Raw genomic sequence first — 20,295 nt, forward strand, 5'->3', positions numbered from 1 at the left:
ATCAGATGAACGCAATGAGAATAAAGAAGTTTACAACGTGTAACCCCACAACCAAATAATAGACTAATAAACATGGAAAGGATATTATATGAGCCATTTCTACTGAATATTGCTCACCTTTACCGAGGTAAAACAATGATGCTGGAATCCAGGGCATACTGGAAGTGGAACGCTGCTATCCGATAGATTATGGACCAGAGCTTTATTGATTACTGAGGGGAAATGTGTCTTTTGGATTGATATTAATATATCACTGCCCTACGTCGGACTGAGGAATGGATCTGTTCTGGACACAGCAAGCAATAGATCGTTTGACATATTTTTTCTTTTTTTATCTGTGTTGACACATGTTGGGCACATACCTATTTTATTTGAGGTTTGGCACTATTGTAATTGATTTTGCATGAAGATTAAGGCATTCTAATGACATACACAAGCTTTGGTCACATGTAAGTCAGCCTCGGAGCAGACGTGAGAGCGAGCGGACCGACGTCAAAATTCTCGGACAAAAAAAGATTGATGAATCAGACCCCTAACGTTGAAAGTTGCATAAAAGCCCATAAGTACAAAATATTGGAGTAAACAAGTTTAGTGAACCAGGCCCATTGTGTCATGATGCGACGTGTTGTAAGCTTGTGGATCAGCTATTTTCTAACTATATTTGAAATAAGGCTTAATGGGTTAATTCATAATATATTTGTTGTAAGTTTGGGTCCAAAGAGTCTCTTCCTATAAATGCAGTGGAGTTAAAAGTAGGCCTCCAATTTTTATATTTAAATGTAGTGGAGTTAAAAGTACAGTATTTGAAATAGTAGTGGAGAGAACACCCAAATCAAATATCTAAATACTGAGTCAAGCAACTTAAAAACTGTCTGGGGTGAAACACAAAAGTAAAGGTCTTCATAAAGAACATGTTTCATTTGTGTGCCCACCCTCCGTTTAGATGCAGATGTTTTGGTTCATAAAGTTTATTATTAAATAACCCACCTCCTCCACCTCCTCCGTGATGGTGATTCCATCTTGTAGAGGTGTGGTCATCTCTATTATCTCTTCATCGCGGCTCATCTTCTCTCTGTTGTGTCGCCGTGGATCCAAGGAACTTCCACCTCCCTCTCTCCTTCTCTCTTCCTCCTAGGATGACACACATCATTGTTATTGGTTTAACCCAGGGGTCTTCAACAGGGGGTCCGGGACCCCTAGGGGGTCCTTAGAGCTACTATAGGGGGTCCGCCAAATCTTTGTGTGATAGGATTTAGTTTTTTTACATTAACCACTTGAACCCTAAAATTCATTTTCTGAGGGGAACATTAGCCGAAAATAGCAGATCTACAAGCTCTCAAGAGCTTGTAGATCGGCTATTTTTGGCAAAGAGGCTATAGGTGTAGCAGACTGAAGTAAAACAAAAACTTTAATCTGAAACACAATTTTATACAATATAGAGCAGGGGGTCCCTGCTTCATCTCTCTCTCAGCTAGGGGGTCCTTGGCCTGAAAACGTTGAAGACCCCTGGTTTAACCCATTCAGCCCTAAATATGTCTTCTAAATCCTAACGGTTTTCTATGTTTCTATGTCTAGTGATTCTCTAACTTTTTCATGTCAAGGACCCCCTTGACCCCCTTTGTTGGAACGAGTTGCATTGGTGGTGCGGTTTGGCCTTTAGGTTGGCTGTTTTTTTTTTTTGGCCTAACTTCTGCTCTCACACTAGCCGTGTTTCTGGCTTCCCCCTCCGCTCACAAGTATTTACTATGTTTGTATAGTAGTCAGGGAATATTATCAGAATAATGTCAAATCTTGGAATAAATTCCTTACCAAGAAATTTCTTCACCAATGTGTTTGTAAAAGTGTCTAGTAACACATCTCATAAAGACTGAAATGCAGTTTCCCTAGGGGAATTTTTGACAGCTGCTGAAAGTTGGGGTACCCACCATAACCTTATGCGGGGGGGAAAAAATACAATTTTTATTCTGTTTTAAGTAGCATGTGAGGGGTCAAACTAGGGTGTTTTTATGATTCTGAATCCATTGCAAACATTTTTTTTGCACCAAAACCACTCCTTGGGCTAAAAACGCCCAAATCTCAAAGGGAAAAGGTTGGCTATGGCCGTTTTTAGCCCAAGGAGTGGTTTTGGTACAAAACAAATGCTTGCAATGGATTCAGAATCATAAAAACACCCTAGTTTGACCCCTCACAGGCTCACATGCTACTTAAAACAGAATTACATTTTGATTTTTTTTCCCCGCATAAGGTTATGGTGGGTACCCCAACTTTCAGCAGCTGTCAAAAATGTTCAGTCTTTATGAGATGTGTTACTAGACACTTTTACAAACACATTGGTGAAGAAATGTCTTGGTAAGGAATTTATTCCAAGATATTTTTAATATCCCCTGACTATAGGTGTTTCTGCAGGCTTTGTATAACATAATGGTTCTACAAGCAATCAGTGCATGCAGTGCAGATGGTTTCAGAGAGTTACAGTACTTCTCTGAAACAAGAGTTACTAGGTCCTATAAATTCATTGTGAAAACATTACAGCAATTCATTGATATAAAAATGAAGAAATGTACTTCTACTTCTACTTCTACTTCTACGGTTTACTTTAAGTATTTTTCAAAGCATGTACTTTTGAATACTTAAGTATATTTAAAATAAATGACTTTTTTACTCTTACTTGAGTAACATTTTGACTGAGCTACTTTTACTTGTAGTGGAGTAAATTAGAGTATTTGAGCTTGTAGATCTGCTATTTTTTTAAACATCTTGAACATTTGTGCAAATCTTTGAATATATATATTTTTTAAAGCTAACGTTTTTAGCTCAATTCTTTGTTCTGGGGGGTCCCGGGAACAACATATTTTGAGTTGGGGGTCGGTGGCCAAATACATCATCATTTTGATTCAACTATTACAACACTTTGTATATACCTTTTACTAATCATATCATAACATTATTTTCTATCACTAGTAGCATTTATCACCATTTAAAATTAATTTATTTAATCTTTCTATGTTTTTCTATCTATTTTATGTTCCAATTGTTAGGTTACATTTGCATGTATTATTTGTATAAATATATATCTCAATAACACACTCTCTACATGTATGAAGTGATTGCTTCATACACATAATACATGCATTCAAATACACATCCATAAACATATTTCTCCACATATGTATATGTGCATATGTATTATGTATGCACACACACATATGGATACACACTTTCATATTTTTACTTATTCATTGCATTGATGCTATATATCTATCAATTACCTTTGCTGTATATAATTTCTTGTATGTTTTTATTGAGTTGGAAATTTTAATTTTGGTGGAAGAAAGGAGAACTTGTGTGCACATCCAACCACAGTGTTGTCAATGCATTCTATGAGACTAACATGACCCCCTACCCCAGGAGTCGAACTCATTTTGGGGTGCTGACCAAATTGGTCAAAAGGTGACTTGATGTGCCGCACATGCGCACTCACACGCATTCAGTTATACAGCATTGTTTTTCAGTCTGTTGTCCCAGTCACACTCACTGCTATAACTACAGTATATCACTTTAAAAACATGTTATTATGAAGAAGAATAGCTACTGTAATTATTGACATTAAAAACAAACAATGCAATTTGTAAGGCGCCCCAACAAACCATTTTAAGTAGAATAATTCAATTTGTTAAGTTAAACAATACCTGGTAATATGTATGTGTGTGGTAATGTGTGTGGTTATGGTAATCATTACCATGTCTTTCACTACAGTGCCAACATTTTTTTTAACCTTACTAGAGTATTTCCAATTTCCAGTTTTACTTCTACTCCACTACATCTCAAAGGCAAATATTGTTCTTTTACTCCACTTATTTGAAAACTTTAGTTACTAGTTACTTTGCAGATATAAATTGTTATATTACAAAACATACAATAACCACTTTAGCCGTATTTTATACATAGGCTATTTGAAAATAGCTGATCTACAAGCTCACAACGCGTCGCGGCGTTGTGAGCTTATCTGCTATTTTCAAACATTTTAGTACCTTTACTTTTGGTACTTTGAGTACCAAAAGTAACACACACACACACACACACACACACACACACACACACACACACACACACACATACACACACACAGTTAAATTAAGTTAAGTTAATTACCTTATTGTTGGCCAAGCTTGCAGATTGGCCCTTTAAAAAAAAAAGAAGATGTTCAAGACAAGATGTGTTTGCTGTGGCCCCTTCCCCTGCAGTTTCATAGAGATTGCTGGCTTGTCAGAGGACAGTACTTGAGGTCAGGAGGAGATCAAGTTCTACCAGTTCTACCAGGGCGACTGGTTGCCTCGTCGCTCACTAGTCCTTCTGGCCGATCTACACGGTCACAGCTTTTTTCTGTTCTGGCACCACAGTGGTGGAATGAACTCCCTACTGATGTCAGCAGATAAGGATAGGATAATTCCTTTAACAGGTCCGTTCATGAAAGTCCTTGCGGTCTTGTTTCCAATGAGGGCCTGTGAGCAATTAAGGGTTAAGAGTCTTGCTCAGGGACAAATTTCACTTACAAAATATATATTATGAATTAACCCATTAAGCCTTATTTCAAATATAGTTAGAAAATAAAATAGGAAACACTACCCTGACCCTTCCTCTTATAGCCTTGCCTTACTTGTTGTCAAGTTGTACGAGCTCTTGTTTTATTGGATCTTGTTTATTCGATACACTTATTTGTTTTAGCTCTTGCTCATTTGATTTTCCTATTTGTCTCATCTGTTTAAGAAAGTAGGTAGCTGATATATTACCTTAGTGCTAGGTATACTCTTAGTTGCTTGTTTTAGAAGAGAATGCACTTAAGACTTCTGGTGATTAGTAGTTTCCATGCCTACCTATGTTGAATGCACTTATTGTAAGCCGCTTTAGATAAAAGCGTCTGCTAAATTACTGTAATGTAATGTAATGTAATGTTCTACCTTACCGAAACCAAAAGTATTTTTGAGTGGTGCCAACCACTCCCGGGATGCATCATGTGACCTATTAGGTATCTTGTAGACTAACTTGAAGTAGTTATACAGGTACATGGGTGTGGTGTATCTTGTTGACCAGGCCCATTGCAAGTAAGTTGCTATATTCTGTCCTCACCCTGAGCCATCCCACCCTAGTAAATGTAATTAAGACTAGAATTACAACATTGTTTTTGTTTTCCCACCATTACACCTGTAATGTGTGTTTATATGTGGTGTGTTTATATGTATTATAGCCTACTCCTTTTTCAGCTCCTATAATTCAAGGCATTCCTTGAGAAGATTTACAGACTAAGCTAAAAACTAGTCATTTCCTATGCAAACATGTCTCCTGACCTACTACAATTCACACACCCGTAAACCTAAGAAAATGTTATATGAATTAATCACACATAGATAGATTAATCAAACAAGAAGATATTTTCCAATGCTGGTCTCATATGTAGGCACGTGCGCGCACATGCATGTGACATCATTAAAACACTGTACAGCCGAAAAACATCACCATTACACACATTACATACTGATCAAAGAGTCATTATAAAGTACAATTAGACCCCACCGCCTTCCCTGTCTGTCTGTCTGTCTGTCTGTCTGTCTGTCTGTCTGTCTGTCTGTCTGTCTGTCTGTCTGTCTGTCTGTCTGTCTGTCTGTCTGTCTGTCTGTCTGTCTGTCTGTCTGTCTGTCTGTCTGTCTGTCTGTCTGTCTGTCTCTCTCTCTCTCTCTCTCTCTCTCTCTCTCTCTATCTCTCTCTCTCTCTCTCTCTCTCTCCCCCTCCCTCCCTCTTTTTCTCTCTCTTCAATTCAATTCAATTCAATTCAATTCAATTCAACTCTCTCAATTCAATTCAAGATTTTGCCAGGTAACAGGCTGAAATAATGTCCCATGGGGTTATTACACATATTTTATTGCACATATCCTGAACCCAAACCAGAAAATGGAAAGAATTGAAAAGAGCACAACTTTTGAAGGAGACAACCTACAGAGACAAATGTTTTTTATCCCCTATACAATTTGGACCCAAGGAATTCAATAATGTGGTTATTATTCAGATTCAAGCATATCTTGACTCTATTGCAGGACAGAAACCGGGGGAAAAAACTAAGCCGGAAATGTTCAGATCACTATATAATTCAGTTTTGACTAAATACTTAAGGTGGCTTTTTCAACTGCATTTTCTCAATCCTTGAAGTGTGTATTTAAGATTCTAACAGGTACCAGGCTGAAATAATGTCATCAGACAAAATATGTGTTATAGCAAAAAACTGAGGTCCTGTGTGTGTGTGTGTGTGTGTGTGTGTGTGTGTGTGTGTGTGTGTGTGTGTGCGTGCGTGCGTTCGTGCGTGCGTGCGTGCGTGCGTGCGTGCGTGCGTGCGTGTGTGTGTGCGCGTATGCGTGCGTGTGTGTTAGGGGTGGAGCTGGTAGACGACAACGGTCATAGTTTGCATAATTATGGAAGCCCACGCACAGGGAGGAGTCCTGAGAATTATTCCCAGGAGTAAGGGCTGAAGAGGTGGTTCTAGAGAACAACAGCTTTACAAGATAGCTAAGAGATTATCAACAGCAAATCAAGAAGAGCTAGATAAACCTGACAGCCGAACAGACGAGGAACAGACAAGGTGGGGTTGATATAGACAAGGAGATGATGTAATGATTACGTCATTGCCACTTCATCGTCGGAGATGACGTAACGATTATGTGATCGTTACGTCACCCTTAACAGTGTGTCTGTGTGTGTGCGCGCGTGTGCGTGCGTGCGTGCGTGCGTGCGCGCGTGCGTGCGCGCGCGCGCGCGCTCATGTTACAGCACTGCATTCCCAGTAGGCTTTGAAGGCCTACTTTGTGGCTCCTAGAATCTCCAAGAGAGAACTTTCAACTATCAGGCTCTTCTCCTGTGGAACCATCTTCGAGGTTTGGTCCAGGAGGCAGACAACTTGAGTTTAAGAGCAGGCTTAAAACTATCCTTCCATTTGGGGAACAACAGCGCCATCATCATCCATAGTCTCTATATCGTTAAAGCCAGTGTAATGCCATGTTTGATTACCTCATTAACAAATGACTTGACCTGCCCGGTGAAACATGTTCACAATTTACAATTTAGGCATTTAGCAGACGCTCTTAATCCAGAGCGATAATACATCAAATGCATAGACATATAATCTAGGATCAAAGGTAAACCAAGAACCTATAATCAGTCTAAACAGTGTAATATCAAAACATCTATAATCTGTACATTGAAACTATACGCCCTAAAGGATGCCAGGTCTACAAATGAACCTGGCATCTGCCTACATAACATGCTATCTAATTTACATTTTAGCCTTTGCATAAGCCTGCAAGGTTGTCAAGGCCAGGGCAAGTGCTATGCTTGTTCAACAACTCTTATGTATGTGTAGTGTGGTGAAGTAAGTACATTTTATTTGTATGACACTTCTCACAGAGAGAACTCACAAAGTTCTTTACATATAACAGAAATAAAGACACAGCACAAAGCATTCAAATGATAAAAAAAATAAAAACAGAAAATCTAAGACATTCCACAAATGCTTGTTTAAACAGTAGTGTTTTTAAGTGGTTCTTACAAATGTCCACAGAGGCTGCAGCTCTCAAGACCTGTGGAACGGCATTCCATACCTTTTTGCTTTTGGGAGCAGTTAGGGGTTAAGTATCTTGCTCAGGGACACTTCGAACCTTAGGCTTCCCAGGCGGACTCACCAACCATTCAACTATTGCCGCCCAATCTGGTACGAGGAATGACCAATAGACCCTGCAGCTGACGTTAGGGTCCTGCTGGGCATGTATCATTGTAGCAGATCAGTGAAGGGTCCTGGACATATGCTTCAAAGTGAGGCTCTACTTGCAGCACTGGTGGACCAAAGTACTCTACCCCAGTACTTGCGTTAAAGTATACAGATACTCCTGGTGAAACATTACTCAACTACAAATTAAAGTTGCTCTGTCAAATTTGTTTCCAGTTAAAGTATTGGAGTAGGTGCTTTTAAAAATGCTTAAGTATTCAAAGGTACATTTTCTTTGTAATATCATAGCATGCTGTATTAAAATGTAGACACTTTCCAAAACTTTTCCAGAATTTTTTGTGAGCTTGTAGATCTTCTATTTTCACAATGTTTTAAATAGGGCTTAAGTGTCAAAATGTCCATGAGCAAGACACTTACCGCTCTATTTCAGACCAATCTAAAGCTGCACCCTTTACCCGTTAAATACGGATAAGGGAGCTGGCATTGTCCCTAAATGCTATTTTGCACCTGCTATACCCGTTCTCCATTATGCCGACCCCGTTATTTGCGGGTGGAGGCGTGCCCGTAGGCGTGTTGTTGATATATCCCCAAAATTGCTATTCTGCCCATGCACACACCTTTGGGAAAGCGCACAGCCACCTGCAAGAGCGCACAGGCTGCAATGGATTCCTGGAGACGGCCAGGACGCACAGTGCGCACCTCTCTCTACTAGGCTATTATTGTCAACAAATCTCTGTGATTATAATGTTCCTATAATCAGCAGAAGGGAGGGTGTCAATTCCTTGTGTCATTTTTTATATAAGATGATAGTCTATTCAAAGAAGACAATTTGTGCGTTGCGCAATGCAATGCTCTCCAAATTACCCACGTCAGTTTTATTTACAGGAAATAATGAACTGATTACAAACATTTTAAATTCTCTCTAATCAGTAACATGTAGGTGATACTTATGTCTATCAAATGTGGTTTTATTGAAAGGCAAAAAAAGTCCAGAGCTTAGAAACAGAACATCGGGTGTATGTGTCCATGTAAAATTGTCACTGTGCGCTGCAGCGCACAGGACCTGTGTTGCCAGAATTTGCGAGAGAAATAAGCAACCAGGTCTATGAAAACAAGCCCAAAAGAAGCAACTATAATAGGCCACATGAGCACCTCAAACCTATATATGTCATCCATTAAACAATGTGTATATTTATATATGTTGGCTATTATATATGTCGTTCTACCATTATTTACAAGCAACTTCAGAAAAACAAGCCACATGTGGCTTATAATAATCAGACCAACACTGCAGACAGGGAGATAGGAGAGCGTATATTGGATTGGGGATAATGGGTAGCGCAGTCTTCTCTTAAAGATAATGGCATCTGGCATGGTAGTGCAGGTGTTTTGCGGGAAAAGCAGGTGTCCCAGAATAGCAACTTTTGCGGGGGAACGCCCCTTGCCTTGTCCTAAATCCGATATTAGTGGCTTTAGCAATTTCGACCTGGAATAGGGCCCTATTAGTATAATCTGGCTCATTCAAAGAATGAGTGTTCAAATGTAGTGACTGACTAAATATTGACGCGTTCCTTTTAGGTACTTAGGACCACATCATCGAGGAGTTTGGACATCCATTCAAGCATTTCTGAAATTAACAGAAAAAGCTGAGAATTGGTTTGACTGAAGGCGACATAATGGTTTAAAAGTCTCGGAATTCCATCATCATCATCATTTATTTAACTCACGACCATGTTCACATGGTATGGAGTACATCCAAGAAGTGCTCGAGAAACGAGTGCAGATGGAATAAAACTTCCAACGTGGTTCGGGTAAAGGTGAACATAAAAAACATACAGAGAATTAATTTAGTTAGATCTAAATATTTATTAGCAGAATGACAACAATGTGTGTTTTTATATTTAAATGTGTTTATTTCAATAAAACTTCAATTCATAAGATTGCTGGCATCCCTATTTTGGATTTTGTCCAAAATGTATTTCGTTTTTTTTTTAACATTTCCAGAGAATTTTGAAAGTAGCTACAATAGCCTATCCACAAGCTGACAAGTTGTTAGCTTCTAGATTGGCTATTTTCCCCCCTTTTCTTTTTTTAAAGCCATTTTGCAGCATGGGGGCTGCAGCTAGAGGCTTTGAGGGTCCTTGGAACAGTTTGGGAACTCCTGCCCTAGAGAATGACCCCTACTGATTCTGTTGACCTCATGACCTTAAATGTAGCGCCGCCCCTTAGACCAAAATGTGCCTCAAATACTATAGTCTAGCATGGCGTGTAAATAAATATTAAGTAATGCATAAGTATTAAATCAGGTTTCATCATCCATTATATCACAGGTAGACTCATGGTCACATAAAGTCCATATTTCATACAATCGGACAGTTAAATTACACAAATAATCCTTTGCCATCGCATACTAATAGTATTCATTGATATGTATGTATGTACATATTCATATTATTCAACATATTATGGAGGTATAACTACAGATAAAACTATGTAACAAGATTTGTCTTGTTAATCTTCAAGCTTGAATCGGGTGCTGGTCATACGTGGGGAAAACAGGAGGTAGACTTAAGTCTTTCTTTGAAAGGCTGTATCCACCACAGCACCATTCAGCACGAGTTGATGCATGCGCTGGGCTTCTGGCGTGAGCAAACCCGCAGCGACCGCGACCGTTATGTTAGGATCAACAGGGAAAACATCAAACAGGACCAAAAACACAACTTCAACGAGCATGACACCAACAACCTGAACAAAGTTTACGACTACTCCTCTGTCATGCATTACAGCAAGACAGCATGGTCCAAGAACGGAAGCGATACCATCACACCCATCGTAATCCCTTGGGCTAAGCTAGGACAGAGTGCTACAATGACAAATACTGATATTCTGAAGATCAACAGGCTATACGGTTGCAGTATGTGTATAACATGAAATTAATAATAGTGAGAAAATTATATATAGTATATAAATAGGGACATATCCACAGGACACAATGACTGGTAATGACTAAACATGATGTTATACAGTAGGTTGAAATACAACACATGCAACATTAATGTCTTGTTGAAATGACAACACATGTAACAGTGTATACCTGCCATACTGCTACTGTATGTTTCATTTTCATCTGTTAAATGCAGAGACTTCTGTTACCACATCCAGATGGGACAATAAGTGGGATGGTGAGTTGAGGTGCATATGTCCAAATGGCTTAAAGGTAGGGTAAGTGATATTTTTTGGTTAAAACAAAAAGTATTTTGTTAAAAGGTTAAAACACTATATTCTGATAGTAATCATTGCTATAGAGTGTTTTTTCAGTAACAGATGTGTCGCTGTCTCTCCAGCTCTTTAACAGAAAATACATTTTCCGGTAGGTGTCAAAATCTCAGCCAATCAGGAGAAAGTACCCATTTTTAAGCTTAATTTGTATAGTGTTCCAGTTCCAATTTTGCCAGCTAATTTCTTAGTGTCATCACTTCCAATTTCACTTATTTAATCTTCCTGTATTCCAATCAGGATATATAAGTATCCTGATTGAGTTCTCTATCCTGATTGGATAAAATTGGAAATTAAACTGAAACTGAAACGAAAATTCATTTTCTGTTTAATAAAGAGGTGGAGAGGCAAGGAGACTGAACAAACACTCTATAGCAATGAGTACTATCAGCATATAGAGCTATTTAACACTTATTTTAACCAAAGCAAATCACTTACCCTAACTTTAACTGTTTCTGCTATTGAAAGGCAAGTAACACTCTACATGACTGAAGTAAGAGCAAAGCACATTGCATGACACTTCAGCAGTCAAGTAGTGTGAGGTTTCACCTGTATATGTCAATTTGTTTTAAAGCATTCATAGTAATTCCCAAGAAGATCGTCTGTGGAAAATATCATGCAAGACCTTTTCCAGCACTCGTAACTGGTCAAAGTAAGTGTCAGTGGTCTGGTTTTGTGAATAACTATGACCGATTCCTCGACTTCCAATGTCCAGCCCATCATGTCATTGCCGGGGTCTACAACTACTGTATCACAGCAACCATCATGAAGACAGAAGGTTTGTTTCTTTTGAAATGTATTTAAAATTAAGAAAGCTATCACAGTGTGAAAATGAGGGTGCAGCACACCACAGTCCTACTGTATAGGCCTACAGTACATTGGAACGATAAGCACACTTTGAGGCTATACAATTATAGACCTGGGAAGTAGGGCAGTTATGATCGATACTTTTATATCTATGCTGTCAAATCCTTGATGCAAAAACGGTGAGTTAAAAACTAAATATTCACGATTGATGTTTATTCCAGGTGGAAATTCAACTGCTGCAGAGCCCCAGGTTTTCACACGTTTGACTGCAAGTACACATGGTTCATGAATTCCTGGGATGAATACTTCAACTGGCTTGTCCCTGGTGGGAACTTCCTCATACAGTAGGAATATACAGCTACCATAGCAACACCCACGAGTACATTCACTCACTCATTCATAATTATGCTAACATACACCATTCAGATCACCATTCATTACCATCCTGATGTAATTTCCGTCATTCTCACACATAATATATTAACCAGTGGTGGAAAAAGCACTCAAATGTTTTCAAAAGTCCGGAATTGATTATGCAGAATATCCCATTTCAAGTTTTCAAAAAGATCTACAAGCTCACACATTATGAGCTTGTAGATCGGCTATTTTCAAATGACCAATATGTATATAGGGTTGAAGTGGTTGTTAATGTTAATGTATGTTTTGTAATAATAATCAAAATCTAAGTAACTAGTAACTAAAGTTTTCAAATAAATGTAGTGGAGTAAAAGTACAATATTTGGATCCGAGATGTAGTGGAGTCATTTAATTTACTATGGTGTTTTTAATTGGCAGGGATCGTTGCTGGGGTTTCAGATACTGCCAGGGAGGAACCCACTGAAGACCAAGCAATACATTTTTGTATAATTCCTGTCTATTCATTTTATTATTCATTTACTTTTCACCTTCATTCTCATATAACTGTATATTCAGTTGGTTCATTATGATCTCATTATAAACTCACATGAATATGCATGGGTGGGGTGTTCTAGCAGAGATAGTAATACGTACACATGCATAGTGTTAATAGCAATGAGGAATGTGAAAGAACCAAAACTCAGTATTGGGTTTTGATTAAATATATATATATATATATATATATATATATATATATATATATATATATATATATATATATATATATATATATATATATATATATATTGATGGAGCTGTTTTTCCCTATCACCCTTATAAAGTACCGATAACTTTCAGAAAGGCGACAAGAACATTCAGCCGGAGACAGGCAGCCATTGGGTAAAATGATTATATTATATTCTAGTCAGACATGAGAGAGTAGGGAAGGTTACAGTATCACAGGTGTTTCACGCATCATCGGTCGGCCTCTCTCCCAATGATAGAAAGAAATCACTGGGTTTTAACAACACCCGTTAACATAAACAATGACATCATAGGATGTGACATAGATGAGTTTCCGGTCGAAGGTGGACTCCTTGGATTGGATGAGAGTGATGATGATAAGTTGTCGTCAGATGAGGATGATGATGGTAGATGATAATGAAGGTGACCTGCGCCAAAGGGTCTGGGTCAACACTTTGACCTCGGCTTTTGACCGGTCACTGGTCAGTGGTCACTCGGTGGCACTGAAAGAATGGTTATCGTATCGGAGGGACAGAGATTAAGTGTTCTCAAAACAGTTCTTACTTAACTAGAAATATTGACATAACTCGAGGAGCCGACAGATAACAACAAAAAGCCTGTACCTAGTTTGACCTTGCATAGAGAGAGAGAGAGAAATAGGCACATTTAACATGACTGAATTAGGCCAATATGACACCATTTTATTAATTTGACATTTAAGCTTATGACACTAGACAAATTATAATCAACAAGATTAACTCTATCAAATATATATATATCCATGGGTTTACATTGGTATCCTCTTAGAGCTCAGTATATAGCCTTCAACAACTTTTTACCTTCTTGTCAGTCTCCTGAATCCTTCCAAGGCAACTAAACACTGCTATATCCAGCTTCATGTATTCATTCATAATCCAGAGTTGTTTCTTCATTATACTTTATATCATTGTCATCTGTTGTATCAAATAAATTATACTAAAAGGTAATTATTTATTTTCTTACCAAGTGAACACTAACCTTTGCACAACAGAGATCCCCAGTCATCCATTCCACAGACAAACATTCACACTTGAATCATCTATGGGCTTGCCTGGACTGAAGCTGGACTATAAGCAATATAAGCGGTCGCTTAGGGCCACAACCACTAGGGGGGGCCACATAAAAAACAATATGGTAATTATGTCATGTATCTCCTATCCAACAACTAGCGTTATTATTTTAATATTCAATAAAAAATGTATCTCATGACATAATGATTTTATAATGGGGGTGTTTGGGGGGGGGGGGGGCACCAAAAAAAATCTTGCTTAGGGCCACGAAAACCCTAGGGCCGGCCCTGCATCACTTCACAGGGCCCTCACTCACAGGGCGATGGAAAATACTATTATTGGATTGAATATGTGCCCCTTTGGAAAGAATTTCAAACTCGCAAAGTCATGCGCCATTTGGCTGATTATGCAAGGAATTCTTCCGTTGCAGAATCGTGTTTTTCTGGAGGGACTATCCTTTTGCACTTATGTGACTATTTATCTTGTAGTTTATTATACAGTTCATGCTTACTCTGCATACTCCAATCTCACTCTGATAAGAGTGCCTGCTAAATGCTTAAATTATAATTGTCAATAAAAAGTCAATTTAAGTTTATTTATTACAGGGCTTTACAGGCCACCATCTAACTAAGACATCAAATCACTCCTCATCCAAAATAAACAGTGTTCTTGTCCCAACACTCAAATTAATTTAAGAAAATGTTCAACATTGTAGTTTGTTTCAACAACACACTGGATGCTGCATTTTAACAATGAATAATTTTATTCTTAACTCTTCATGCAACTTCATCACACAGTCAACAGCTCATTGTCAAACAGTTCACCCACATTAGTAAATGTTCTTAGAGGTTTGTGATTTAACGTCATCAACAAGCTCCTCCTTCAAATGGATCACGTTAGTGTGAGCTACAGTCAAGTAGAACAGTGCATAGAGGCTCTGGAACAGTGACACTCTACCAGTACAACTAGGATGTTTCTGCTCATTTCACTGATGATGATTGCTATGTGCTTTGGTATGAAACTAACTACTGCTTTATTTTACTGCATATCAATCTCATCTCAGTCACAACAATATAAAAGACAGTAAAACTTCTAAAATACTTAAAGACAAACAGTAAAAAGGTTGATTCATTGCAGTGCACTGACAGCTTCAACCTGGAGGAGATGTGACAGCGATAGGCTGTAATACTATAAGCTGTGATATATAACTCCAGTTCTAGAAATGCATATCTGGTATGAACAGGATGCAAATGGCTCACTGAGTTCTTACTGGGATGCTTTTCTTTTTCTAATAGATCTGGAAAAATAGAAGATGAGTTCAAAGGGAAAAAATCAACTCCAGTCTGGATTCCAGCAAAAGATCAGTTCCTCTGACGATTCAGAAACTGCAGCTGTCTGACTCTACTGTGTATCACTGTGCTCTGACTGAGGCCCACAGTGACAGGAAACACAGACACACTGTACAAAAACATAAACTGACATACCAGTGCACTGCTGGAAGCCTTTTACTAAAGCCATCATTGTATTAAACTCCACTAGAGGGCAGTATTGTCAAACAGGTCATTGCACTTTGACGCACTGAGCTTGATCATTGTGTCATCATAAACTACTGGAAAGCAGAGAACTAGGGTGGCAGTGGCTCAATCCAGTTGCCTATATGTTGCCAGGTTCGGCGAGAAACAAGCAATCCGAAAAACAAGTAATCAGGTCTATGAAAACACACACGCGCACACACACACACACACACACACACACACACACACACACACACACACGCACACACACACACACACACACACACACACACACACACACACACACACACACACACACACACACACACACACACACACACATTATGACCCTCCCCACCGGCTTCCGCCCCTGGCCCGAACACATGTAAAGTGTGTTCTTAGATGCTCGACAAAGCTAGATGGACAACCTCGACAACCAGGCAGGCACTTTTACCACCGCCACCAGAGCACTTAGTTTGCATTTTTAACTGTACTGCCCAATAATGTACTTGTACTGTATTTGAGTTCAATCCCTGGTCATTAATACAGTATATTGTTTAGGCTACAGTCGCTCTCAAATAAACACAAGTGAAAGTGAAAACATTTAATCCCCAACTCCCCCTGGGTTAGTGTCAAAGTGTCCTTGAGCAATAGTCTAAACCGTTAACAGGTTGGTTCATTTCATGGTTTCCTTCGCCATCAGTGTGTGAGTGTGAATGGGTGAATGCAATACACATTGTGAAGCCTTTTTGAGAAAGGCGCTATATACATGCGCAATTTACCATTTAAAGACTCTCAGACTAAATGTTGATCCAAGTTTAAAATTAGTTAGGGGGCCAAGCACGTAGTCGTAGTGCATAGGACCCCTATTGTTTCTTTTAGTTTTATTATTAGGGGCCAAGCGCACAAGTGCGTAGGTCCCCTTTTGTTTTCATCAGTTTTCTTATAGGGGGCCAAGCACGTATAGTGCGTATAGGACCCCTTTTCTTTTTCTTAGATTTTAGGGGGCCAAGCACGTATAGTGCGTATAGGACCCCTTTTATTTTTCTTAGATTTTAGGGGGCCAAGCACGTATAGTGCGTATAGGACCCCTTTTCTTTTTATTAGATCTTAGGGGGCCAAGCTCATATAGTGCGTATAGGACCCCTTTTCTTTTTTTTAGACTTTAGGGGGCCAAGCTCGTAGTGCGTATAGGACCAGTAGATTTTAGGAGGCCAAACAAGTATGTGCTGTGGTCCCCTTTTGTTTTTGTAGGTTTTATTCTTTTTTTGCAGTTCTGGCTTAACCGTGCAGTCGGTTTTGTCCTATAGGACCTGCCCATGTTGTAAAGATCAGTGGTTTTCAACCCTTTTCACATCAAGGTCCATTATTTATTCGGCATTTGAGCCATGGACCACCATTTGATGAGATTTAGACTCAGACCCAAAACTTTGAATATTTGTTATTGTTTGATAATATTGATGTAATACCAATAGGAGAGATACCAGGCAAACATTGATCAAAATAACAATCCTTCTACATTCTCTAATTGTGTAGACGTAAATTAAGTGTTTAGCAATAATTAAAAAACTCTTAAAACTCTTGAGAGCGTAAAATACGGGTCCATTTGGTTTCATTTTACACTCTCAAGAGTTAAAGATTAAGGGTCCATTTGGTTACCAACTCTTCCATCATTTAGCTGGGGACCACCTGGAACCCCCTCAAGGCCCACTGGTGGTCCCCGGACCACTGGTTGAGAACCACTGGTGTAGATGAAGGCAAACCTTTTGTCTTGCTGACTGAATTTTTAACAAGAGTTTGAAATCTGCCATTATAAGCAACATAATAAAGACATGCATTTTAATATCTACAATCCCTCAGAACTATCTGCTCAGCTGTTTCCAATGCTCATTTAATTTGTTATTTGCATGGTCTTCTTTCTCTCAAGTTCAGTCTATTATGTAATTTATGTTTCAATGTGGCTTATTGTGCATATTGCATATTGCTTTTTCTATATTGCGTATTGCATTTCTTGGCCCCCGTATTGCTGCTTGCCGTTATTATTATTATTATTATTATTATTATTATTATTATTATTATTATGGAATAACAAATGTGGAATTTTCCAGTTAAAATGATCAAATGACCAATTTGAAATTAACTATGGATTGAAGACATCACAATGTTTTATACATTGTATTTAATTTGTAGTAGCCACTCAGAGCTCAGAGAGGGCGGGGCGGGTGTATGACGACGTCAGAGATGGAGGCGGGACAAGTCACTGCAGAGAGAGAGAGAGAGAGAGAGAGAGAGAGTGAGAGAGAAGGAGGAAGGAAAGAACGAACGAACACACACACACTTATATTACACACTTACACACACACAGGCAGCAGACTCGAGCAGAGCAAGCTGCAACAATGTTGCTACAGTACATGACAACATTGTAGCACCACAACAGTTGGACTCTGGCGAAATGGATACTAAGTAACTGTCAGACGACGTAGAGACGGTAGGTAAGTCACTGCTGTTTGTTTACTAATAGTGTGTGTGTGTGTGTGTGTGTGTGTGTGTGTGTGTGTGTGTGTGTGTGTGTGTGTGTGTGTGTGTGTGTGTGTGTGTGTGTGTGTGTGTGTGTGTGTGTGTGTGTGTGTGTGTGTGTGTGTGTGTGTGTGTGTGTGTGTGTGTGTGTGTGAGAGAATCAAACTAATGGCTGATCAGATGATCATTGTTTACACACTGCAGGCAACTTCACATAAACATAACGCTGCTGCTGCTTGGTTAACTGCATGTTTTTTTTACGTGGTTATATAGCCTTGGATCAAGACTAGCTGTAGTATACAACCCTCGTAGACGTATTTATGATTCTGACGTCTTCAATCTACGAGAGTTGTAGGGTTCACGCCCCTGCACTATGCCCCGTAGACACTCCAAACATGTACAAATGTGAAAATAAAGGTGCTTAACCCCAAGCCTCAAATGTTAACTGGCTCTACGGGGTAGTAGTTTAATGTAATAATCCATATATTTCAATGAAGAAGTGTTTTAATGCCGTCTGTGGCCGAATGCCATTTTTTCACCCTCGTTTACTTCCTGTTTACATTTAGTGTAATTCCGGGTTCCACCGGATGCGCCCCGTCACTACCGCCCATTGGGAACATCCGACAGAATCTGCCACAGACAGCATTAAAACACTTCTTTATTGAAAGATATGGATTATTACATTAAACTACTACCCCGTAGAGCCAGTTAACATTTGGGGCTTGGGGTTAAGCACCTTTATTTTTACATTTGTACATGTTTGGAGTGTCTACGGGGCATAGTGCAGAAAGTCCAGGTCTCCATGGGGCGTAAACCCTACAACTCTCGTAGATTGAAGACGTCAGAATCATAAATACGTCTACGAGGGTTGTATACTACAGCTAGATCAAGACTATCATAGATGTATGTGATCGATTCTGAGAATCAGAATCGATCACATACATCTATGATAGTCTTGATCCAAGGCTATTGGAACATTGGGAACATTCTACTTCAGTTGCATCAAAGCCAGACAGAAATGGAATTAGTTGAAACTGACTGTATGGCATAATATAGAATAGAATGAGATCCAATGGGATATATATCATAGAAAGGTATTTTTGTAAGATGTTGTTATGTTTTTGCTGGATAGCATCAGTCAGACACAAATCCCACATAACACTACTAAATGTCATTTAGGCTATTTGAAACTATATAGTGTCTTTGAGTTGAGTGTGACCAGGTCACACATAATGCTAGTGCTGCCTCAAGTGCAAGTCTAGCTGTTGTGTGTGGTGTTATACAACTTGGGATACAGTGTGTGCAGTAGAGATGCGCGGATGGGTTTTTTTGTCACCCAAATCCGCGTTAACAAGTTCATTATCCATCCGCCATCCACCCGCGGTACTTATATCATCCTATTTATAGATCCGCACCAACCGCACCAAATAATTGTTATTTTCCTGATGTTAGTTTTCTTATAAACAGTGTTACTCACCACTGTCGCGATGCAGTGACTGTATACAATCCACAACCATGGTAACAACAAGCGAACGTCTTCATTAAGTTACTTTCGCTTTCAACCACTTTGTTGCCATGTCGGCTTTTTATAAGCTTTTTATAAGCGACTTTTAATATAATAAACTTTATTTATATAGCACCTTTCATGACATAAATGCAGCTCAAAGTGCTTTACAGAAAAAGAAAGAAAAAGTGAAAACAAAACACAGAGCAAAAACAATGCTCTGTGTTGCGACTTTTGGGCTTGTTTGGCACTTGTTTTGGGCTTGTTTTCATAGACCTGGCTACTTGTTTCTCTCGCAACCTGGCAACACTGGCTGCCTCCAAAGCAACATGTTGTGAGCGGCTATTTTGTGCCTGGTGTAAAATTACGTAATATTAAAATACTACAAACGCACACACGGTGAAATGTAGTGCTTTTTAAAAGCTATTATAGGCCTATAGATTGATATCATTAATTTAATTCCCGCATTATTTCACCCGCGGTTTATCCAATATGAATTAATAATTATATTTGATTGACCCAAATCCACCCAAACTGCGGTTAACTGCGGCAACCGCGGCTAAAACCGCGATCCGCGCATCTCTAGTGTGCAGTGGTGTAAAGTAACTAAGTACATGTACTCAAGTGCTGTACTTCAGTGCAATTTTGAGGTATTTGTACTTGACTTGAGTATTGACAATTTCCAATACTTTTGCTTCTACTCCACGTACATCTCAAAGGCAAATATTGTACTTTTTACTCCACTAAGTACAATTATTT

General features: G+C 39.0%; 1 protein-coding gene and 1 pseudogene across 12 annotated transcripts in view; one reads left to right on the top strand and one right to left on the bottom strand.

The window, feature by feature from the left end:
* The window catches only part of LOC308080290 (transient receptor potential cation channel subfamily M member 5-like), a 26,364-nt pseudogene extending 25,299 nt beyond the window's left edge, over positions 1 to 1,065 (bottom strand). The window contains exon 1 of the transcript in view: positions 988 to 1,065. The product of the transcript in view is annotated as a transient receptor potential cation channel subfamily M member 5-like (transcript). The remainder of the gene's footprint in view (positions 1 to 987) is intronic.
* The window catches only part of LOC308080643 (inositol polyphosphate-4-phosphatase type I A-like), a 164,335-nt gene that overhangs the window by 50,774 nt on the left and 93,266 nt on the right, over positions 1 to 20,295 (top strand). For 6 of the 11 annotated variants that reach the window (XM_080422546.1, XM_080422555.1, XM_080422556.1 and 3 more), the window contains exon 1: positions 17,826 to 18,007. The exons of 2 other annotated variants lie outside the window; for them this stretch is intronic. The gene's annotated coding sequence lies outside the window, so the exon portion shown is untranslated. Of the gene's footprint in view, positions 1 to 17,825; positions 18,012 to 20,295 lie in introns of those variants that run through there. 3 more of the 11 variants (XM_080422552.1, XM_080422551.1, XM_080422549.1) reach the window with 2 other exon arrangements.

The sequence above is a fragment of the Gymnoscopelus braueri genome (assembly GCF_963280865.1).
Source record: "Gymnoscopelus braueri genome assembly, chromosome: 24".
NCBI classification, from domain to species: Eukaryota; Metazoa; Chordata; class Actinopteri; order Myctophiformes; family Myctophidae; genus Gymnoscopelus; species Gymnoscopelus braueri.